At 41.6% G+C, this 25,722-nt stretch overlaps 1 long non-coding RNA gene across 1 annotated transcript in view; it reads right to left on the reverse strand.

Moving 5' to 3' along the window:
• Positions 1-15,998: 15,998 nt before the first annotated feature.
• The window catches only part of LOC125702340 (uncharacterized), a 116,543-nt gene continuing 106,819 nt past the window's right edge, over positions 15,999-25,722 (reverse strand). The window contains exon 3 of the long non-coding RNA XR_007380529.1: positions 15,999-16,988. This is a non-coding gene — a long non-coding RNA (uncharacterized LOC125702340). The remainder of the gene's footprint in view (positions 16,989-25,722) is intronic.

Here is a 25,722-nt window from a genome sequence, read left to right on the forward strand (position 1 = left end):
CTCTGCATCTCAAACTAATTCTCTTTCACAGGGACAAATGTGAAAAAATCCTAATGTTAATTATTTAAAATTTCTATTTATTTTTACATGCAAAAATGATAGCATTGACTTCATTATGTGTCCCTACAGTAAGATTTCGTTCTCTATTGGAAGAAAAATTGTGTCTTTAATTTCCATTTATAAATATTTAGATAATGAGCAAATCTTACTGGTTGCATAAGGTACATTCAACTTTTGCAGGAAAGCACACTGCAAGAGTTTGGTGAGCTCAGGAGCAACACAGATAGGTCTCAGCACTGCAGAAACGCAACCATTTATAGGCAACAGAGAAGGATCCATTGGAAAGCTGGTTCTGCCCACTTGCAGTGACAGACTGACACAAGTTATGTGACAACTCTCATCTCTGCATTCTGTACTCTACGTCCAACTTTTACTACAGTTTCAGTGCTGTGCTCATACAGAAATCAGCAACTTCATCACCTGTAGCTGTGTTACAAGTAGCACTCCTAAACATCCTACCATACACGTACAAACAGAATAAATGAGCTTCACCCTGCTCTCCTCACTTGTAGCCTCAACATCCCTTCCCACGATGGGGACCCAACAAAGATCAGTGCCTGTAAGGGGCGGCAAAGAAGAAAATCTGGTGTTGCCCTGAGGAAGTCCTGCAGTGGGTCATTCCCAATCCATACCTTTAATTGGGGAACTTCCTCTGCCAGCTCCTCAGGATTGTTAAATGGGGAAAAAAATGTACCAATGTGAAGACTTTGAACTGGGAAGCAGATTTAATGAGGTCTCAGTTGGCCTTAATTCAAACTCCTTCTGAATGCAGAAGCTTGAATCCACAGGCTCATTTCTGGACAAACATTTAACAGATAGAGAATGGCATCACTCTACACTCTACAATCTACTGGATTTCTATAGACCTCTTTTGCATTACATTGCTTTTCCATATATGTATATGTGCATATATAGACATGTGCATGTATAAGCTTATATACGTGTGTGTAGAAGATGATACACAATAGAGATATCATGTATACACACACACAAAAAAAAAAAACAACAGGTGAAAAAGAGTAAAATATTTGAGCTAAGCTGCAGACTTGCATGGGTATTTAATATACACTCATATACATATCCTTGTGTACACACACTCATTCAGTCACAGAACAGTTCCTCTAGAAGTTCCTATCCTTAAAGTATGCACTTCCAGGATCCCGATTTTCACAGCTGGGACACATTAAATTGGCACCAGTGAGATGGACTCAGCTTGCAAAATTAGCAAGAGCTGAGGAATTAGAACATCCACTGTGAATGTAAATCACAGAAAATGCACATTTTCAAAGACTTTTGGACATTCCACTTTTGATGGCACAACAACCTCTTTGTAGTTTTTCTTCTCTTCCACACGGGAAAGGTAGCATAAACCCGAACACCAACGTGTTCTCGGGAGGAACAGATCCCTTGCCTAGCTATGAAAATAAGTTCAGTTTAAAATTTGTTGCCCTTCTTCAGCAAAGCAAGCACTGCTACATGATTCAACTCACATCCATTTACAGAAGCAATTATAAAAGCAATAGCATATAAATCTTTTAGACCCCAGCGTATCTTCCAATTGTGATTTAAAAAAACAAATGCCTGCCTTATGAAAACCATGTTTAATAATTGTTGTGGGCACCGTGCAGGGAACTGCAAGAACTGTCTACCTGTCTACTTGTGTGACCTGGTGTAGGGAACCTGCTTTGGCAGGGGGTTGGACTCAATGATCTCTGGAGCTCCCTTCCAACCCCTGCAATTCTGTGATTCTGTAACTGTAGCTTTAGGCACATTCTGCACACAATGTTTCTTCTCGTCTCCCTGAACGGGAGTTAAAAACTACTGGAAATAAAACCAACATCTGCATTTTCTCCCACTTCAGATTTTATAACTGGCAGAGGGCTGCATTCTATTCAGGCATGTTGTCAAGGGAGAGGGGGGAACAACTGACCTTTGAAGCAGCAACAAAAATCTTATTAAAAGCAGCTCGATGTACAACAGGTGAGCCTGAAACCATCCAATGTGCTGTCGTGCTTAAAAATTAAAAATAAAAAAAGTCCCTAGCAGGCCTTCAGGAGGGTGGAAAAGGTAAATATTCCACCTGCAGTGCTCAGCTGCAAAATGGGGAAATATACTTCTGGTCCTTCCCTTTGAATTCTAAAGCTTTTGTTCTAATGAGAACACAGCCAAGTTCTGCCATCGTGCACTACTGACTTAGCACAGGAAGAACAGGACAGCTATCTTTGTAGGTCATTTGGAACTCTTAGAAGCACTTTCTATACTAAAAGCCATTCCCAAAAATAGCCCTTGACCCACCATACCTAAACTTTCGTGACAGAAATGACAAACCCCACTCCTCCTCTACACCCAGCACCTGCAAATAGCCACCTTCAGGCAATCAAAACACATCCTAAAGAGAAGGAATGCTGCACGGGCACCTTCACACAGTGAGAGGTGGGGCTGCAGCCTTCCTCTGCCTCCTGCCTGCTGCAGCCGCCAGCAGCTCTTCCCAATGGAGCAGCCACGTTATTTTCCAAAGCACAGCTCTGGACAGAGCCTCTGAAATCATAGAGCTTCCCCAGTTGACAAAGGCTGGGGATTTGTCCCCATGCTCATGTAAAGCAGAGGTTTCCAAAGATACCGTTCAGAAAAGCTTGCGCAACTTTGCAGACTGCTGCAGAACTGCCAGAGCAATTGTTCTATAGACAAGTCCATTCAAATGCCTTCATTGTCCAGACTGCCCATCCCCTGGCTCCTAGGATCTTGAAGATGGACACCTCAAAACCCAGGAGTCAGTCTGGATTTGCATTCAGGAGCGATGCTCATGCTGAAATGCTCTTACTGATCTCAGCACTCAGATTACACAACTGCTGCTGAAGTGCATTCATCTTGGTACTACATAAATACAACTAGTTTTCAAAACACAAATTGCTGTCTTTAAAATTATCCTCTAATATAGTTATTCAGGACATAATTAAGTCAAATGGAGCATTTGTTCTGAAGAAGATTGCTTCCCAGTACTACGGGGGCAACATTTTCTTTCAGAGAAGAGTTAACTGAAGCACAGGCGATGCGTGCAAAAAGCAGAGCAGAGCTCCAGGAGGTTTCCCTGTGCCCAACAAGTTCCTAACTCTGCTCCAGGATTTAATCCCAGCTCTCCTGGAGCAGATTCCTCATAAGATATCACTGCAGGAGCAAGGACACCAAATGAGTACTGCAACCCCACTTATGCAATCAAGTTCTGAGAACTTAAACCAGAAGGGGCTGATTTAGGCAACCATGGTCATGAAATGGCTTTGAAAAAAGGTGCCTTTTCTATTTCCCAGTGCTACTGAAATGGCACAGTGTGCACCTCATCTTGCATGTATGCAAGCAGCACCAGCAATTTCTGACAGTTAGGTGCTTCTGTTGGGAGCCTCATTACCATTTCCCAGGATCTACCTGCAAGTATTTCTTCAGTCTCATCATTAAATATACAGCTTACACTATTCAGTGTATCTCATATGCGCAGGATAAATGCCACTTAAAAATCACATCAAGGGTGTGGGATGAGACTTTCAAGGTGAGATTGAGAATGGAAGTAGAAAAAGAATTTAATCAGTCACAACAAACCTGTCAAACTTTCTATTTCACTGTCTGCCAAGTGCAAATATGCATAATAACCATTGCTTAGTAGATGAACTCTAACATACATTAAAAACCAACTATTGGAATAGTTGCACACACACTGAAGGTACAGTTAGTAGAGGATATGCCTCTGAAGGCTTATCCTTATGTGGCTGTTGAAATGCTCCCACGAAAGACTCTTGTTGCTTTCAATTCTCTATTTATTCATAATGTACTGAAACAAGAAAGACTCATTTCAACTTCCAGATCCATTACTTCAGGCAAGCAGAATCAGTTTAGTTCATGTTTCTTTCCCCTGTACTTAATTAAAACTCCACAGCAAAGGGAAATGTTTTCTCTGCAATATTAATCTTGTTTTTCTCCTTTTTAAATGGGAATAAACATAACAAAGCATATCATTAACTAAACTCTGAAGTTAAACCTTGTGCCTGCATGGGATCTCGCTGGCAAGCTGCACTTGATGTTCATTTTATTTTGACAGCTGTGTTTCAGCTGTGATTATACTCAGTTCTGTACCAGGAGCTGCTGTCTGCCATGCTATGAGATCTTCATAATCAAGACTCTCAACATCAGTCTCAGTAGCTAAATATTTTCAGAGAGATGGACTGAGAGCATTAAACCACACACAGGATCCAAAACACAGAGATTGCTGTAGCATTAAGCAGGCCCTGTGGTGTTTCTTGGTGAATGACCAGAAGAAACCAGAACATTTGTGTTAAAAACAAAGGACCTCAGAAGGTGCAGCTCAGAGCAGCTCTGCTGCAGCTGGCTGAAAACATGAACAACAGAAGTAGTAAAAATACACAACCCGTCCCCCTCCCAAACAGCGATCATCATTCACCCAAAATGTTATTTCCGCACTGAAATCCTGACCTCCAGCTCCAGTTGCTTGACTGATGGTGCTGGCAGAGGTGGCAGCTGATGAATTGAGCCATCAGAATATTCCCAGCCTGAGGGCAATTCTCCAGCACGTTGATCTGCTACAGCAACTGTTACGCTTCAGCAACACTTCCCAGCATTTCTGGAGAGGGGCTGCAAGCAGGACTTCAAAAGAGCTGAGATAGAAATGACCCCAGCAACAGGGGAATGAGTGGCTTGGAGAGGTGTTAGAACAAAGCAACCAGGATTCAATGCCCAGCATCTAAGGACAGGTCAGACACCCAATTAAAATCTCCACTTTTGTGGGGGCTATTAATGATGATAATTGGGACAGATTGTTGCACGCTGTCATTTCTACATTCCTAAGTCATCTCTTAGGAGGGAACAACTGTCCCGCGAACAGCTTTACACGTGGGTCCCTTTGTTTCACTAAAATCAAGGCTTCCCACTGAGCTGTTGGGAAACCATCATCACGAGAGTGGGATGGAGCAACACCAGTGTAGGGAGGTCAGCATGAGAAGGATCAGCATAAATCATTCACCTCCTTCCTTAATTCATCCCTTCAGTGTTGTTGTGCTCAGGTATTAAAATCTAACTTGCTAATAGGAGCATTGCAGTGTTTCTCAGCTGTCATAATCTATTGTCCCTAGCCCAAGAGGCAAATAAACCCTTTTCAAATAAATTTCAATTAGCTAGTCTTTCCTACTGTTAAAGATCAGGGAAAAACCCTGGAGAACCCCATTAACATGCAAATGAGTAGGTACACAAACACAGCTCCTGTGTGAGCCTGTATCAGCAGAAACACAATTAATTCTAAATACAGATACATCCAATGAGATTAACATTGGACAGCTTTGTAACAGACTCTCATAACCTATTAATTTATACCCATCGCTACCACTGAGCCCCCTCAAGAGACAGAAAAACCTCCCCATGTCTTTGCTGCCAAAAACATCAAATCCTTACAGGTAAGTGACACCAGTCCTGCTGTCTGCCCCAGTGGAGACACTGTTCTGTAGTTTCTACCATAATGCAGCCATGGGATTTACACTGCAGAAATGAAGCAGAGCCCACCTTGCTTTGGCAAGGTGAAGTTTATGCCAGTGTCTCGTTGGGATTTTTTGCTGAGATAAATCATCTTGCCATGAAACTACACTGCAACATTCTCTGTCTGTGCCTTTCCCCCCAGAGCTGAGCTGACGTCTTCATGGCCTTTCCTGAAGATTATTTCCTGTGGGCAAAGCCAACACCAGGCCCCAGCCTTCCAGACCGTACAGGAGCAGAGCTAGAAACTTCACTGCAACTCAAAACATTATTTACTTCTTCATTTTGCAGTAATAAACCTGGCCTGACCCTTTGTTTTTTTTTTCATTAGCTTGAGACAAGTTATTTAACGTCGCAATTTCTTGAGGCAATAATATTTTCCTTCCTGAAAGAAGAATTTTGATAATTCTTAATATTTGCAAAATGCTTTTTAGAGTTATTATGATTATTTCCATACCGAAATGCAAGAATAATCCAAGTCCTTTATCACATTTTGCCAGACCAGCATGAGTAAGGCCCCCTGTACACTCTGTACACCCAAACAACTGCTGCAAAGCACTTTTCATTAGAAATCATTCAGGTCTTTAAACAAATTTATGTTGTACAAGATTGCTTGCCTCCAATCTTCCCACCAATATGTGTGCTCTCTCATTATTTTCCTTTTTTTTTTTTTTGCCACTGTCCTTATTGAAAAAAAAAGTGTATCTAAAGTTTAGACACTCTACAACTTGCTTAGAGTATATTTCAAAATCTATTTCCACAAGATTTGGCTCCTGCATTGTGGTGGGTATGATGATTTTCAGCCAGGAAGGAGGAAGAGCATGATGCTGCCGAGTGTAAGTGAGCCACAGAACATAAGTTCAGCTTTCTGAATAGTGTAGTACAGATTAAGCATCTTTTACAAATAAAAGCAGCACATCAGTTGAAAAAATAAACAGCAGCATAAACAAAGCCATATCAATGAGCAGTGTCAGTTTGTGCATTTCCTCAGCTCCGAAATGATGTCATTCCTCCCTGACAGGGAATTAAGTTGTGCCATACCACACAGTTTCACAGTTATCATGCAGAGCTGTAGCACTGAGCTGTACCAGCTCCCACAGAATAGATCACTGTACAGCCAAGAGGCAGCACGATAACACAGGCAGGCCTGTGGAAGATAAGAGTGTGCCATTCTAAAAGCTGATGTGTCTCTCATATCCACAGCAAAACTCACATGGTGCAATTACACGTCAGGGAGGGCTGGTCAAAACGCACAGTTTAATGGCAAATGAGCTGCCTGAGGATTGCTTGTGCCACTTTGTGTGGGATGATGTCCGCTGGGGGACACTGCTTACTGAACCCTGTATGATAGGAGGCAGGAGAGCATTCTGATAGCCTGCATCATGGAGACTGAACCTGAGCAGGCTCCTGACACCACATTAATGATGTTTTCCCTGCCAAAGATCTGCAGTATGGAGGCACTGATAGCCTCATGAGCCCTCAGACACAATGGCTTTGCAAGGCAAAGCTTCCCAGTGCAATTGTAAAACTTCGCTTTCCTAGAGACACAGAACAGTGAAAAGAAGCAGTGTTGAAAGCAAGAACAATGAACAGTAACACCAGCCCTCCTCTCAGTTTAACATACCCAGTTCAGATGGGGTTGGGGTGGACAGATAGTGTTACTGGATGTGTAATGGCTGCATCTGGACAGCACCAGTGGAACGGCATTCACACGCCCAAGGACTGCAGATGCAGCAGTGCTATTGCACGCATACGAAGTTAAGCGTAGAGAATGCCAACGTGCTGAGTTGTTATCGTGAGCTGAACAAGGATCTCTCACAATTGCACAAATACAGCTGCTGTCTGCTCCAGCACTCGTGTTCCCCAGCTGTCCAGCCTGCACACAAACACATGCTCCACATTTCCTTCACAAACATATGAGTGCAGGTGACAGGCTCTGCCAGCACAGAAAAAGGGGAAGACCGTGGCAGTCCTGGGGTCAGTTTTTTCCCCCATCTCCCTCTTGTTTTTCCCTAAATGACACTCCAAATGACATTCCCAGTGGAGCCACAATTCGGATTGAGCTTTGCAGCAACACCCTTGTGTCCGAGAAGTCAGAGCTCTGGAAATTGAAATTCCCTGCTGTACAGGATAGCACGCTTGAGACCTATTTTCAGGATTTAGGAGGCACATAGATCTTGAGCCAGCCCACTGCACAAGGATGTATTTCTTTCCCAGTGCTGAAGGTCTCAGAATAATGGCCCATTACCTAGATACATTGAGAGAATTACTCAATGAGTGCTCTAGGAAGGGAGTGGTCCTGATAGCTAGAGCAAGGTGTAGAATGTAGAATCAATAGGTTTGGGGTCAATTCCTCAAATTGAAACGTAGAGAAAAAGGGTTTTCTTCAGATTTCCAGTCTAAAAAAAGTAGAGTGGATAGAAAATTCGAATGAGGGATTTGAATACCTACATACTGAGGAGGAATGGCTTTTTTACAGCATTGAAATAACACATTTGTATACAGTACTTCCACAGGTTTGCCCCAGATTCTCAGCCTGGTTTCTATTACATTTTAGTCTCCCTCCTCCTGTCTATATGTATAATTAACTGGTAATTTACACCTACATTCCAAAAGCTCTCTGTGAAAGGCCATAAATTTGCGTTATACAGTTGAACTATTGTGAAAACAACCAAAAACAAACACAGAATTGAAGTCTCATCCCCCACCAGGTTTCCCACTCTGGGCTTTTTATTGTTTATTTCCATGTTGAAAGGAAGTATAGAATAAAACAACTTTTATCAAATTCATGATTACATCTCCAACTATCATTCCAGATAGCTTTGATTCACAGATAGCAGTTCTGTGCAATTCAAGTGTACATTACACATGTTTCTATGTGTATCTATTTCTATGTGATTGATTACAAATAGGGAAGAAAGTTGTTTTAGTGCTTTGGGGTATTTTACAACAAATAGATAACCTTGTACTTTGCATAAATTTCAGTGCTTGTGTTGATTATGACAGGGTGAACATGAGAGGAACAGCAAACAGCCGCGCTCTCCAGAGATGCAGCACACATCAGAATTGTCACACCAAGATGTGCACGGGCCTTTCAAGCTGCCTGAATCAAACTCTGTGACACAAAGTCTGTTTGATCCCATTATTTTCCCTATTGGACCAGACAGAAAATATTCTCATCTCTATGGCAATCTGAGACTGGATTGATGCAACAGAGGCCAGAACATGATTTCATATATTTAAAAGCCCAAGGAGATACTGGTGCAGGTTGGGTTACAGGCAGCAGTCATGAAAGCACATGCCTCAGAGTCATGCAGGCCGTTGTGCTATCACAACAAGTCTGGCTTTGGTTCCAGAGCTGGCTCTATTATCTTTTTGGGTAGCAGACACTGCCAGATGCAGGCATTGCCTCCTACCTAACACAGTGAGAAGTGAGTCAGTTACCTGAATCTATCCTCATCATGTTAATTGCCAGCGTGAAAGTACAAGCACATTTACAGCTACAGGCTGCAGGCAGCCTGGCTCACTGTGCAATCACTCTCCCAGAAGCCTGACCAGCTCCATTTGCAGCACTTTGCACACAGGCACTAAGATTTCCTACCTCTCTCAGTTTCGTGGCACTGAAGCCCAGTTATCAAGCCCAATTATTATCCAGAAAGCCGACGTATTTTCTGTCTGAAATGATGCTCCTTGTCCGTGTCAGAGAGGTGACAAACGTGGTTTGCCCAGGACAGCTCGTTTGGTGGCACATGGCTGACACCTGTTGACTCGGCTCTGCGCTCAGCCTTGCCACTCGGGCAGTTTGCGTGGCACAAATCACAATGTTCAGGTGTTTCTCTCAATTTGCTTGCTACTTTTTAATTACTACTTGTGAAGTATTTTAAGGAAAAGAAAACCATGCTGGATAAATGCTGCAGATTATTACTATCTTTGCTCAGTGTCTCTTGTTGTGGGATATTTGTTCCTAGGTTGCCCAGTGAAGGAATGAAAAAAAAATTACCCAGTTTTAACAGCTCAAGGGACACCACCACCACCAAAAAGCAATACCTGGCATAGAACTGAGGGGATACAAGTTTCTGACATCCTGCTTTGAACTAAAGGAGCCCAGAACTCACAGAGAAGCTCAAAATATCCATCTTCACAACACAACTCTTAGAGGCTTTGCCCCTCATGACACTGCTAAGATACAGGAAAATCCTTTAGGCTGTACAAAGAAAAATCAGGAAAAGCTTACAGTGCATCTTCTGCACAGAACTGCACTTCAGCTGGCCATTTGCTGGGATCTGGCAGTGAAGATCCCTGTGCAGATGGCTACAGCAGCACCTGGCTGTGTGGGTTCCAAATGGGACCATCACAGAAGATCAGGCACCCTGATTTTCCAGCTTTTCTCTGGAAATTAAAATTTGTAGAATTTATTAGAAATTTATTAGAAAAATAAATTCTTCTGCTGTAAAAATGAATCCATCTGGTGTCTGAGAAGGAGAGCCCTCTGTGAGCTGGTTACCTTTGTGGACATCTTTGTGCTTTCACTTATTTGGATTCACATTACAAAAAAAAGTATCACTATGAGCATGGCCAGCATCCCTGCAGAGCCTGCTTCGTTCTGCCTCTAGAAAATGGGAAAAAAGCATATAACCCCTGTTTATCAGCTAAAGCACTCTGAGCTGGATCACTTTTTTGGGTCACATCTTCCATTGCTTAATCTGTCTCTGCTCTTTTGACTACAGCAATTCTATGCAGGGCTCCCCAGCCTCTTGGCCCCAGCCTGCCCACATAGCCAGCCTGCCCCATCCCACGTGCTGAACCCAGCATTTGCTCCTGTTAGGATTCATGCAGTTTGTGTCTGCCAGCCCTCCCATTTGTCAAGATCTCTCTGCAGGGCCGCTCTACCCCAGAGGAAGTCAACAGCTCCTCCTGTTAGGTTTTGCACTTGCCTAGCTTATGGTGGATGTTACGTCCAGAAGGACACTGAGAGAAAGCTTTGGTACAACTCAGACAAAAATTAAAACAGCCCTTTCTGTTGCCCCACATTATTAGCTGGCTTATAAACGTGTAGTTTGGGAATCCAAAATGCATCAACCACCGGAGTGTCCAGCTGCAAGCTCTTACCAAACACAAACAGAACAGAGAGGGATGGGAGAAGTCAGTCTTCATTAATTCTACTTTGTTTCTACTGCAATGGGAACTCTAGCAGTGACAAAACTTAGAAAAAAGACAAAATTTGAAGTCACAAACATTAAAATGCTACAAAACCAAAAGAGAACACGGACTTGCAGTGCAAAAACTACTTTAAAGGAAATATGCAACACTAATGAAAGCAGTGTCTTCTCAGAGAAGGGTAGAACACAGACTGCATGTGTCTCCAGTGTAAAAGGCTGCAAAGTAGCTCTCTACAGAGAGCTTGCAGAAGTATCTCAGAAATGCAAAACTCCATGCAAATGCAAAGAAAGGGAAAGATGGCATTAGCTACATGGATCATGCCATACTGACTGTACCTGTTCTTGAAAAAATTACCTTTGGTAGAAGTAATATCATAGTTTGAATGACTCAGATTTTCATTACGCAGGAGCTTCACAGCACTACTGCAGCAATATAAAGGCCTTAGAAGAAGCACAGAGTGGCATCATACCTAGAAAGATCTACCCTCGCTGTCCCTCCAATTAGGTTAGAAAACCCTCAAATTATACACAAGAGGTATTCCACAATGCGTAGAAAAGCTTCACTACATAAACCAACCAAATCAGCACCTAGACAGGAAATATATTTGGGGCATTATGTACTATTTTCACCTTCATGACTAGGAACAGGGACAGCAGACACACCTTGTCCGGTATCACACACATAACTTTAGTTGTAATTATCTAAACAGAAAGACAATCTGTTACCTCTTGGGAAATCTCTAGAAGCTGTGAGGTCTGGGTTTGAATGCCAGTTGTGTTCAAGTTTCCTGCACAACTCTCAGCAAGTCATTCGCTATACTGCAGCTCCCTATTTAAAAAGTTGTTCTACTCTGCATTAGAAATGGGCTTTATAGATACTGAATATTATTTGTACGAGCTGAGGAGGTGCTTAGTCTTCACTGATGGAACAGGACTTTACTGTGCTAGGCACTGAAAACTGCTGATGATTTTTTTTGTCCCTGCTGTCTCTTGATGGTTTCTCATCATAGCCATGTTTGGTGGCAAGAACCTCTTCTAATGGGCCTCAGAACTTGTGTTTTTAAACTCTCTCTCTCCAGTATGGGTCTTCCTGGTCTAACTTAACAGCAACACAGAGCATCTAATTAATGATTTAATATTTAATTGCAACATTACAATTTCAGTTACAGTTACAACAGCACTGAAAGTTTCTGGGCTAAGTAAAACTCTCTCCCAGGGAACACTTAAGAATGTACCCCTCAACGAACACCCACCTTCAACGCAATCATTCTGTAGATGTGGTGTACTGAGCTCTGGTTGGGGAACCATAAACATTACTGAAACAAGGAACAGGCTGTCAACTGAACAGAAATGCAGCTCTGGTGATCACTTAAATGATACCATCAGACATCTCATGATAATGTTTCAAGAGAGAACATGCCTACATCAATGATGAACGTAGTTTTTTGAAGTCTTCATCCCCCATTCACAAAGAACTGAACATTCCATTCACAGAGTGTGCGCGTTCCCTACCTGCAGGCTTGGGAACCCCAATTGTTTTGTTCTAAGCTGTTACATCATCTGGAGATGATGAGAGAGAAGGGTGACACTAACAGTAACTCATGTCTGAAGCAAAAGAACGTTATGAAGAGAGCAATATTCAAATTAGAAAACAACTTAGGTCGTAATTACTGTGCTGCCTCTGCAATCAACGGAGTATTCATGATTTCTATTAATGTAATGGATACTTAGGACAGGCTTATTTTTTCCTTATGGAAACACACGTTATGCTGCTGTCTTCAGGGAATGTACTGGGCAAGCTGAGACCGTGTCAGTCAAAAAAATATGTCCTTCACGGGGAGCTGTTTGGAAGCAACAACACCAGCGCTGTGCCCTTGACAGATTTTAGGTGCAATCTCTGCTGTAGTGTAGAAGAAATATTGAAGGTCAGAAGCACTCAGTAACTATGGGAGAGTTAGCAATTGCTCAGCGGCTAGGAAAAAAATAATTAGCCTTGCCAGGGATTTCTGAGGTAATCCTGATGTGCTACGGGACCTATTTTACATCCTGCCTGCTAACAGGATTATATCATCTATCAGAGGTGGCTGCTCTACAAATTCGCTTTTATCATACACACACCGAAGATCAGGTGAGAGGTTTAATAAAACACTAAATGGAACAAAATGCTGAAGAAAGAGATATAATTACCTTTGAAGCTTTTTTTCTTGCCTAAGGATGTATTTTCATTACACAGTCTGCATTTTAGTGGCACTGAGTCCTTCCTTGCACGGTGTCAACTGAAAAATAATAAAAAATACCAGAAGTTTAACGTGCAAAGGTAAAACAAAGCCATCTCACCAAGCACTGCTTGCTGATACCCTAAAACCTCAGGGTAGAGAAAAGTAGAAAAATCTTAGCCTAAAAAACAGGTTGCTATCCCTCCCTCATGGTGAGGGTAGACCAAATCTTTACTTGAAGAAAATTAGCATAATTTCTTTCCAGTCAACCAATTAAAAAAAAAAAAAAAAAAAAAAAAAAAAAGAGAGAGAGAGCTTTGGAGTCCCAAAGGCTCTGATTATTTTATGCTGAGCTACCACAGCCATTTCTGCCACCATGGGGTAAAGTTACCATGATGCATGTCGTTCTAGATATATTAATAGTGAAACACTAGTCCTACAATTTAATAGGATTAGCTGAAATTGCTGTAATACATTTTACAGATGGGGAAACTGGGACACAGGCAGACTTAATTTTAAGCAACTAAATCCGTATTTTGGCACCAAAGCAACCTGATTCTCAATAGTGCAGAACACTTAACTCCCACATAACAAAAGAGCTACAGTTTCCCCTATTCATTTTTCCTGGGGGCAACCACACCTCTCCTAACTCACCACACTGCTGGAAGGTGATTCAACCAGGGCCAGCAGGAACTCAAGGCCAGAGGCTGCGAACATCACAACAGATCCAAGCTAAGGCACCCCTGCTTCTCAAGGACTTCCTTCAGCTGCTTTCTGCGCTCTCATATCCTGCATCCTATCCTTGATCTCGCCTCTTGTTCCCCTCCCTTCTAATCTGCAATGGAGCACCTTTCCCCACACCCCTTCAAATCCTTAATTCCTTTAGTTTTTGATCACTATGAGAATGCAGCACCAATTCTCAGCCTTGCTTGTGTAGGTCTACACAGTTAAGCAAAGAAACCCACCAGCAGCACTGTTTTCCATTGCCACAAATCTAAAGCACTTTTTCACTACTATAAAGCAAGGCTTACCATCCTCATTACATTACTGCTATACTTCTGGTACCTTAAACTGTCACAGTTCGTGCTGGTTATTCTTGTATTCTTATTTATGAGGCTGGGGAAGGAATGCTGCCCATTTTCAGGTGCAGCTCCAGGTGAGCTTCCAGCTGCAGGACACAGTACCAGCACTGCCTCCTGCCCACTCCTGGTATGCAGGGTTCTGTTTCTCCTTTCCTCTATCTTAACAGGCAAGACCAGCATTTTACTCCTCATCTACCAAAGCTGTTACAAATCTGTTCAGCTGCAGAACATCCACATCACCCACTAGACCCAATTTGCCTACTGCAGTCCCACAAGTGGAGGATAAAGTGCTGCATCTCTCCTCATTACCGGCCTCCAAACTGGGCTCCAGCTCCTTCCACAGCTCCCAGCAGCTGGAGTCAGAGAAGAATTTGTGACACTTTGATGTCCTCCTCCTCCCCCCTCCAGCAGAAGTCCTGCTGACCATTGGTGACATCTGCCAGTGCTCAGCTCCTGTTACGATGTGGATACCCCAAGTAAAACATTGTATCATTGTAACTTTTTGTCCAGCACTGTTACAAGACTGAGTTCCTGCTGAAACAAACTAGAACCAAATCTCTTGCTTACACAGGGTTAACTAGAATGGAACCCAATAGCTCCTTTGCTCTAGAGGTTTCCTATACCAGCTGGTTAACAAACATAGTAAATAAGCTTACAATTGCACTTTTTCTTGCAACTGTCATTTCTAAGTCCTCGGAAGATTAAGAAGCAGGAGGTTAATCGTATTGGTTAATTACCATCTTTACTTCTCTAACCAATATTGCAGGGCAAGAACAGGTGTTACAACTCCTCCATTCCTGCCAGCTCCTGCTCCCTTACTCCAATGCAAACAACCTGGAAGGACACAGCATGCAACTGTATCCTCCAGAGGCTTCTCCCACCCGGAGCAGCCGCGGTCCCCCCAGAAGCGTTCCAGATGGCTGGAAGCAGCGCCGCTCACACCCAACTGCAGAGCAGCCTGCTGACTCCTGCAGGGAGCATCGCATCCCCCGCCAGTAACTCAGCTCCGAAGTGTCAACATATTTAGTCATGAATAGTGTACATCAGATGAGCACGCTCTCCTGTCAAGCAGTTAGAGCTAATCCTCCTACAGAGCAGCAGCAGTTCATGCAAATGCGCATAAAGCTAAATGACATTTTTTTGTATGCGTGTAATAAGTATAGAGAAAAGAGTAAGTGGGATCCTTCCTTGTAAGTGGCAATTAACACAATTATTACAGATAACCTGTCAGAAACAACAAAAGAAAATAAACACAACCCAGTAGTGATTATTAAAAGCACCATGCCTTATGTGGATGCCTCTATTTGTGGAAGAGAAGTAGGAGTAAGGAACTGGTCCAGTACCCAAAACCCTCAGCACAGGGGGCAGTGGCTCCTTCAAGCAGTGGCCTTGCAAAAGAGGAGGCAGCAGATGTTCCAGGCTACAGTCCAAAATCAAAATCATTGGGAGCTCCCATGGATGGAGGGATTTAACATCACAGCAGCACAGCTCCTAGGGAAGTGTTTCTCACCAGATCAGAAATCTGAGCTAGATGAACGTTCCCTAACCTTCAAAGAAAATTCCCTATTCCAACACAACGCACTGTATTATCAGTTTCACGTGGCATTTCACCACAGCTTCCATCCTACTTAAACAAGACCCCCACTTATGTATGTAAGGTCAGGTTCTTCATTTCTAATTTACAGAGTCGTCGTTATAGAAAATGTGCATCATCAAATAAACTGATCTGTAATTACGGATTTACCTACAAATAAGTCCTTATATGCTTATCAAAAATCAAATCTGAAATGCAAACACCAAAAGAGAATAAGAGGATATACTACGTAAGAAAACAAATAATTAACAGAATAAATTTAAGACAGAACGACACAGAGGAATATAAGCTCTCGTAAGCTTCCATTTTATCATTAGCATTTTAATAAGCAAAATATCCAATTTTAGATGAGCTTCATAACATTGATTTCTCCAGTAATGTTATTCAGCAGTTTAAATTGTTCCTTACAGTTTTAGAAAGAACTCAACTGGGGTTTGATCCAGAACTTAATGTGATTTAAAACACCCATTAAGAACAGAGGATCAGCCCAGACTCCTGGAAGCACAAAACTATTTGGGTCCACCTTTACAATACAAAGCAAATGTCACCACTGCTGTAAGAAGTCCAACAGCAACCTCAAACTCCACTGCAAAGCAGCGGTGATCAAATCTCCACAAATGGTTCATTTTATGGGAGGACAAAGCTTCCAACAAGACTAGAAATGAAGGTGAGACAGTATGTGGATGCTGATTTACACTGCAGTATTTAGACTCTCCTTGCTTCTGTTCGGCTTGAATTACATTTCTCACTTGCTAATATGGCAACAACAACAGCAGCAGCATTGAAAGCAGCACCCAGTCTTCTTGGTTGCTCTGTGCACTCCAATTTCCTTGCTTTACCAACAAACCAGTGCAATCATATGTGTGCCGTCTTCTCCCTCCATTCTCCCCTACGTGTTGCCAGAGTTCATTATTACATGTTCACAAAACTCCCACAAATCCTGTTCACAATGCATGCAAACCAACCCTTTCCTATAGGATTTGAGGTAGACATCACTTTACTGATATCAGTGGAAGAATCCTCTACTTTCGCTTGCTTTTGTTTAAAAAGATGCAAAGGGAAATGCTTTCCTTCTACAGCAAACCCTGATTTTTCAATGCGCTAATTATCAAAATACATAATTAAATAAGGCTCCAGTAAAACACTGGTTTCAGAGTTGAATGAGGAGCCTGATTAATAAAGTATCACTGCATCACAGAACAGCTGCAGTTGGAAAGGCCCTCTCAAGGTCATCTGGTCCAACATCCCTGCTCCAGCTCTGCTCCCCAAAGCTGCTCTTCTGGTTGCTTTTGAGTTTCTCCAAGGTTGCTGTGTTCCTTCTGAGAACTTCTGCCTGTTTAGGAATTGCCTGCATTTTAGAGGGAACAATACAAATCAGATTTCTACAGACTTTGCTAGGTCATCTTTTGATTTCTCTTTTCTCATACAAGAGAAGCAGTTTGAAAGTTACCATTATGACTTCACTGGAAATTAACTTTTTAGAAAGAGTACAGTATAAGCACTGAAACACTCAGACAGGTGCAAGAAGGCACAAACTACACATCAGAATGTGCTGGGAGAAATCCCAGTATTTTAAACAAGACTACTTCAAAATGAACAGTGCCTGAGGATGTTTGCATCACACCAGGCTCTGGTTCTGAAGTTCTGTTTTTATGGATTTTTTCATTGCTTGCCTCAGCCTTGAGATTCTGCAGAGGAACTTGGTAGAAACTGAATTTTAAGCCTTTATGACCCCCCTCTTTAAAACTTCTGAAACTCAGATCTCCTTAATACTGGTATATGATTTATGTATAATTTACGTGTGCAAACTCAAGTCACATCTACTGATTTCTATGCTTAAGGCCAGAGCAGCAACAACATCACTTTCATTTGTAATCTAGTAACAGAGAAAATCAAGGAAGCACTGAGGTCTGATAGCACTGCACAATGCAGCTGTGCAGGCTGCTATTCCTTTTGATTCCCATCCATCAGGCACCAGAGGAAAAACCTTGTAATGCTTTTGGAATAAAACAAACATGACTGTTACAGCCCTCAGAGCTATCTCCAGTATAACGATCAGCAGAAAAATGTATCGGTTCATTTACCATCGTGGTGACAATGCAGGCTCTACCTATTCCAGGATTCACCATCCTTACAGATCGTTTACATATAAAACTTAAGAACCCATGCTTTCAGAAGCCATCTGATCCTTGACTGGATTTACAGTGTCCTTAATTGGATTACAATTTTTCCTCTTTTAATAAAAGAAAAAAAAAAGACTTCAAATTTGCAAGCTGCATACAAACAATGGATTTAGCCAGGGAAAAGCCAGAGCACCAAAGTTATTCTCTTTGAATTCCAAATACTGTTCAGGTTCTTTACTAATTCTGCTTGTTACTACAGTACCAAAAATAGCCCATGGAACACTTCAGACATATGCACAACGACACCTCTGAATGCATATCATTTTCATTCAATTGCAGCTGGATTAACGTACCTGTAATGGCTGCAAATTCTTTCTTAATCCAGTTAAGCTTCAGTGTCTAAGACCACAGAGAATAGAAGAGATTAAATAGTACAAAATCCTAGGGTTAGATTCACAAGGCAGTCAATGCAGCAACAGATACCATTCCAGTGATACTGCACCACGTGCGCCTTAAGGAATTCCAGCAGAACACTTTGAAATATCAGGGAGAGTTCAAATACTCAAACCAGAGTACAGATTTATTGGCCCAGGGACTGCATTCACAAAATACCCATCCACAACTGCAGGGGTATCACAGTGGGTGATCCAGCAGCGATGAAACAACCGAACGTCAAAGAAATGTGGAAAGTTCTGTTGCAACTCAAATGTTCTTCAACATTTACCAATACCCTACACAGGCTAGAGAAGGATTCTTCTCTCAAGGCATAAAATCAGAAATGCAGCAAAACAGCTTAAGCTTGCAAAGGCACATTAAAGCAGAGCTCACAAGTCGTCTGTCAGAATCAAGATGCACAGACGTGGACAAAGGCCACAAATCAATCTACACTGCACTACCTAAAGAAGAGTTTTCAAGGAATAGGAGAAACAAGGAGGACCATTAATCTTGCATGTGCCAGGCTAGAGAAGTGCTTGTGATTCTGATTCATGTTAACAAGGTGATGGAGGCTGCTGTGTCCATGCAGCAGCAAAGACTGGGTCCCTCAAACTCTAGCTCCTGTGTCAAGAACTGCTTGAACATTTTACATGGAAGAGATTTTTTAGTGTGAGCAGCAAGAGGAACAGAACAGTGGTTATTACTGCCCTTGTTCTCACAAGAGCACTCTGCTCACCCAGCTGCAGGACCGCTGCCTCCCTTGTGCAGCCCAGGGAACTTCAGCTTTGGCCGCTGCCTCCGACTGCTGTTCCACATGGTAGAACTGGGTGCAAAGAACTGGGTGCATGGTAGAACTGAAGTGGGAAATGAAAGAGCAGGGAAAAAAGGCTGCAAAAAGCTACAATTGCAGAACAGGAAGGTTTTGAACAACGCAGAGAACCCTTCAGACAAGGGCAAGAGAAACCACAGGCTAGTTTGCTAAAGAATCTGGCATTCTAAAAGAGGGAAGCCCAGGCTGTCAGATGTCAGCAGTGACTTGGTTATCAACAGCTTGTCTGAAAACCCCACTACTTCCTTGAACCACAGGTGATTTTCTCCAGAACTTACAGCTCAATACACTGTCTTGCAGATTTTTATACTTTCACAACAACAACAACAAATTTTAGAAACAGTTTGTGGTGCACAGCCTAAATGACAAATGAGTACGAGGAGATGACTTCATAAATCATTTATGATACATTTTGGTCATTTTTACACTGCCACGGGTTGCAAAAATATTAACAATAAGTGAGTGTTGATAGAAAGGTTGTGGGCACATTTGATTTTATTGTCTTTATAATACACAGCAGTAGTAACATGAAACCAGCTATCAATGTTTAATAAATGTTTTAGCAACATGTTATAAATTATAAATGAGTGACTATATATGCCATATAAAATATGCATAATGTTTTCTGATGTTTGCTAATCGCACGCTACAACTGTTTTAAAAAACTATTAATAACGAAGTGAGTAGAGATAAAAGTTTCCAGATATGTTCAGGAAGTAATTTCTAATTAAACAAGTAAATCTTAAAAAAGCAAGTGCAATTATATTGGTCTCTGGCATACTGTAATTGTTCAATAAGTCTTTCACTCTAAGCTGCATGCAGAACCCACACGCTGTAAGGGCTGGGTTCTGAAGAAACACTGAGTAGGAGAAAATTTCCAATTCCTATCCTCTGCTGCTGAGCAGCTCCTGAATTCCAAATGTAGCGTCTTAAAGATAGATTTTTCCTAGTATTTTATTGAAAGAATGTCATCATTTTTGTAGAGTCTTTGTAGGGCAAGATCTTGGCTGCTCTGAATGCTCAGGAATCAGCAATAGGCTCCTGTTGCAGATGAATATCTCCACATTGTTGCCATTTGTTCTGAGTACGTGTGTATATCTGATGTATTTGGTACACACATATGTGCACTGATATCTAAGAGGGGGTCAACTCAGAAGTATTACTTTAAAATTATTCCTTTAATGCACCAGTAAAGAAGCCACAGTCTTCATAGCTGGCAGCACTGCAGTTCTCAACTCCAACATGGCTAACGAAGGAAGTCGATTACCCAAACATGAGATAGCTTGCTCAAAGCAAACAACACACGTTCCTTTTCTATTTGGTTAGAGACTTGATTGCTGGCATCTTTGGTCCATGGGAACACACTGTGTTCATTACTGCTGGTTCAGTTAGCCAAGGGGAATAAAAAGAAGTTACTACTGCAGACGTATGGACCAAACCATGTTTTTATTCCCTAAAATTAGTCCTCTTTGGACATCAGTATTTTTCTGAAAAATCAAAAACAAACAAGCTAAAAATAGAGAACATTTCATTTCTCTAATGTGGAGCATGAATACACGCACCTGCAGATAGCTCTCTCCAAGCCCTCACAGCAAATAGACTTGATGTTCAAAAATGGAACTTGAATCCCTTTACAGCTCATGCATCATATTTTACTTCATAATAATTCAAGCTTGTTACAGCAAAGCACAGATTCAAGTCTTTCAAAATAATTTTGATTGCTCTCTGTAAAGTTCCAGCCTCTGCAAGACATTATTAGTAAATGGCTTTGTGTACCTTTGTCAGCCCCATCCATTTGGCTCAGTTTGGACTGTCAGCAGCAGGAGAAAAATTAATCGAGAGGCTCAAGGCCTCTGAATATACCTCAGAAAAAAATGATTCACTCACAAGGATGTTTCTTCTGCCTGCTCTCTATTAGTATTATTATTGCAGAAGTTCGGACCCACAGATAATAATTAGAGCAACTTTACAAAATAGACCTTAAAGTAGCTGAATTCAAACACATAGAATAACATGGAAGTTGTTTGCAAGCATGAAATTTCATTTCACTCTGATCTACTGATTGTGCACTTGCTCCAATTTTCAATTAACCTGCTGCCTGCAATGGCACTACAAAAGTACATAAAACCAAGCACGTCTGTAAGCGTTTGTGAGATCAGATCAATGATTCATCTGTAGTATTAAGCTGCTCACCATTGAAAAGCCTGCACGTGTATTAATTCAAAGGCTTTACACCTCCTGCATATAATCACCATCGACGCCTCCCAGTTTGCCTTCACTTGTTCAGTGAAGAACATGCAAATTTACATCATTTAAATGGAAGCTAATGCATCTTACACATTAAAATTATACCGGCTCTGTATCCTCCCATCTGGATTAGAGCAGGCAACTTCATTCACGTTCTATTTATGTAAAACCTGCTCAGGAAAATGGCAGGAAGAGAATTAAAAAGGGAAGGGGTGGTACAACAGGAACTTTTTGCACCTGTTCCATCCCAAAAAAGATTATTGATGACTGAATGACAATCAGCTTTAGACTAGCACACTTTTATTTTGCTTATCTTTCCCCCCTAATATTACAACTGGAAACTGCAATATAAATTCGGAATGAAGGCTGTGCTCTCCTTTCTGTACACATCTCAAAGGAAAATGTTACCTGCTGCTCATTTACCCGACCATCTTTTTACCTAACCAAAATGATCTGAGGTTTCGTCTATGCAGTATGAGAGCATTCAGTCTCCATACTGCAGCACTGAACAACTCCTGGGCAGAAGAGCATCAAAAAAAATTCCAGACCATGATGCTAAGGGAAGGGCAGACTTCTGCCACTGCTGTACCAGTGGGCGTTGAGTTGCAGATGTATCCACAGCAGAGCTACTGCTATGAATGAGCAGCAGTTCCTAACAAACACATCCTCATTAACAGAACAACTATGAGAATATCAGTCACTTTCGCCTGAAACAAACAAAAATTGGATGAAGATGCAGTTCAGACTGCTGACGTGTCTGCATTTATATGCATTCCATTTAGAAGAGTTCCACGGTACTTTTTTCAGCACCCAAACATATCAGCATATTGCAGAGGAATCAAATCAGAGCATCCTGTATTAATTTGTATCAGACAATGAATAATCCAAGAGGAGTCTGCATTTCCCCCATCAGAGATGTAAGCATCATACAGCCTTTTCCTAAGTTGAAGCTTTGCAAGTCTGTCATTTTTAATGTTATCTGAAAGCATCAAGCCAAAAATATGTGATTACTTATGGTCATTATTAAATGCACTGATCTTAATAGACCGAATATTTTACTTTAATATTAAGGACCAGTAAACAAACAACGGTTACTGCTTATTGCACTGCCAATTCCCAAACTGGTAAGAGTATTTCTACCTAATTTCAGCGTACGTTTATTGCATGTTTCACCACTCATCTAATCAGAACTGGGAAACGTTTGATTTGAAAATTACCCCGAGAAGGAGAAGATACATCTCCAAGTGGGATGCCTATAAGGATCAGTACGGCTCCACCAGTGCAGCTCACGATTTCTGGGTAAGTAATTCCCACGGTTACATCCACATCCCCTTGGCAGCACAGCCACCTTGCAGCTCCCATGCCTCACATTTTCCTTCAGAGGACAGCAGGGCACCTCCGAAATCTACTCTGTCTCAGTCTGTGACCTTCTGCAGCGTGAACAGAACTCAAAGCAGATGGTGATAAAGTTGCACAGAACACCCAAGTTACACTCTGATCTGGAGGTCAATCTTATTTTCAATAGCTGTCTCAGCTTCTCACGAGGAAAAAAATTCCCCTTCTCACAGAAGCTAATGGAAATGTTTCCACTCATCTCCACAGAGGCAGGGCTGTCTGCAGTTTACTTGTTTGTTGCAACACAAAAAATATCTGCAGCGTGCTGTAAGTTAAATGATCTTCATTAAACATCAAAAAACATGCAGTAAGCAATGCCTTTTGCTGGTGCAGCTACACCAGTACATAGATCCAGGTACTGCAATGAGAACTGCGTCTAAAGCAGCTGAATACCAAGCCAGGCAAATACAAGCACACCTCCAAATGTGGCATTCTCACTAAGAAAGATGCCTAAGAACAAACTGCTAGAGATGAACAGGTAAAAGTGACCCTCTAAGCAACTTCTGTGATGGACAGAGCCAAGGCTTTAACTTGGTTTTACCCGTGTCATTGACCCAGCAAGACAAAGTCAGCCTGAGCTGCTGAAACCACTGCCACACTCTGGAGCAGTCAGGCAGGGACCTGTGTGTGACTGGCATGGTTAAGAGACAGAACACGAGCATCCAGAAGTGGCTCAGGGCAGATATTAGGGTAAGAAAAGCAACAACTGGAATGCAAAGATGTGAGCAGCCTACTGCACACATATATCGTGCTCAACCATTAACATCACTGCATAATTCCTCCCCATCCATCACACCCATTTGTCTTTTCTGTTTGAAACCAGATACCTTGTCTATCATTCTTCCAAGCACAGAAGCACACCACTACCACCAACATAGCTGTGAGAAACAGAAACTGGATGCTGGAAAAACACTGCAGGCCTTTAGTTCCTCAACACCCAGGTTTTCTGGAGATACCTTGCATGAAAGCTAAGATCTGCCTCCACCAGCCATCCACAGCCTCCTGATTCCAAATCAGACAAAATAATTACACAAATCTTATTGTCAATTTCTGTACAGAAAACCTTTCCATAAAGGTAACAGTATTTACAACATCAGAACACTTTACTAGAAAAACATTTGTTACTGATCTCACGTTTATAACAAAGGTACAGTTTTTTTCTCTTAATTTAACAGTATAAAATGCTTGTGATCAATGATTCATCTTCTGGAACAGGTGCATTTTACATTTATCTGAAAAAATGGATGGTTTTATAAAATATGTTCTTTTTATCTTGCATTTAATATTGGTTTAGAAAATTTTCTTAATATGACAAAGACAAATTCTCCATGCATATTCTCTTAAGTACCACCCCACGACTGATCAGAAAACACACTTTTCCACTTACACCAGCTGAAAACAAGAGCTGTACAAACAAAATCCTCCAAACTTACTCAAATCAGTACAGCTGCTGTTTTGGGGAAACCTAACTGCACAAACAAGATTGCAGGGTCAGCAGCAGACAAATATTCCTAGAATACAAGGCAAAGAACTGCAGTAGCTTTGCCTTCATCAGCCTCTTTCTAGTCATTTAAGTCATTTAACAGACACACTTTAAACCCTTTTAATCCTTTCTTCCCCCTTTTACCATACCTTGTAACAAAGTACATTCTCTGTGAGTACAATGCCAAGGTCCACGTTTTGCCAAATAAGTCATTCCTCAGATCCCACCACTTGTTTTCCTTCCATCACACAGGGCTAAAGCCACGGAGGCTTTCATGCCCTCCATAATGTAGTTCCTGACTCCACACAAATCTCTGCCTTTCACCAGTACTAATCAATACAACACTAAAAGGTGTCACTGCTCATGTATTTGTGCAATCCTGCTGCTGACCTCTTTGTTATTCCATTCTCCTTTGCTTGAGGAACAGTCTCCTTAAATCCATTATTTATCAGGCCCACAAGGACTTCAGTAATAAGTGCACTGAGATTTGTGGCTTCTGGGCCCGAATGAAATCCCATAACACAAAAAGTTTTCTGTTCACACCTCATTTCCCAATTTCTTTTGAAGTCCTTACAAAACATCCAAAGCTTTGGGTGAGCTAAGATTTGATAGCTTTGTCACCACGTAACTGAAGTCGTCCCTTTCGAAATAAGAAATCCATCGTTAGAGGCAATAAGATGGCATTGTCTCTTCCAGAAGTACAAAGTTACCTAGAGACTAAACCTCAGAGGTTTATTTCCAGCCATCTGCAACACTTCTATCTAATTATATCCAGCTCCACAAGAATCTTCACACACCATTTCTAATGTGCTGTAAGTTCATCTCCAGAAATGATCCAAGTTATTGACACTGGACAAAACACTGTATTTGATCCTTCAGAAGTGTTAGCAGAGCTCACCATTGCTGGAAGGAAAAATAATTCGATAGAGAAACTTTAGTAGTGGGAATGAGGAGGCTTTTGAAAGATTCAAGATAGCAAGCCAGATTCCCCATTGTATTCTCCCATTTCTCTCTGGTTGCAGTAGCATAGAAAAAGGTCTCCACGGTGAATGAGGACTCCTATCTGTACAACCCCTACGTGAGAAACGTATTTTTTATCAAAGCCTCTTTGGCCCTGCTGTGCTAGCTTCGAGCAGCCTCCAGGTACAAGCAACACAATTAGTCAACAGGTTGCCTATGGTAGATATCCATGAGCAGTTCAACAGCAGACAGAAAACGAGGATTCCTGTATTGCCTATTAAAGCAGCAAACTTCTTCCAGTTAGTTCAAAAGCTTTGACACATTAGAAATTATAAAAGGAAGTCTACTGGAGAAAAAAGGAACAAGCAACAAAACAAAGCCAAGCAAAATCTCCCGCAAATGTATCTTTTACTGTTGGGTTGATTTTTTTGTGCCCCACTGAAGGTGTGATAGCCAAAGGAATTAAGGCCATGCCAATGCCTCCTGCAAATCTCTCTCTCCCTCTCAAAAAAAAAAAAAAAAAAAAGAAAAAAAAATCCACATCAACCAAGCACATTTTGCAAGCAAATAAACCCAAGAACATTAACATGAACAGTAACCAAATAAAAAC

The sequence above is a fragment of the Lagopus muta genome, chromosome 18 (genome assembly GCF_023343835.1).
Source record: "Lagopus muta isolate bLagMut1 chromosome 18, bLagMut1 primary, whole genome shotgun sequence".
NCBI classification, from domain to species: Eukaryota; Metazoa; Chordata; class Aves; order Galliformes; family Phasianidae; genus Lagopus; species Lagopus muta.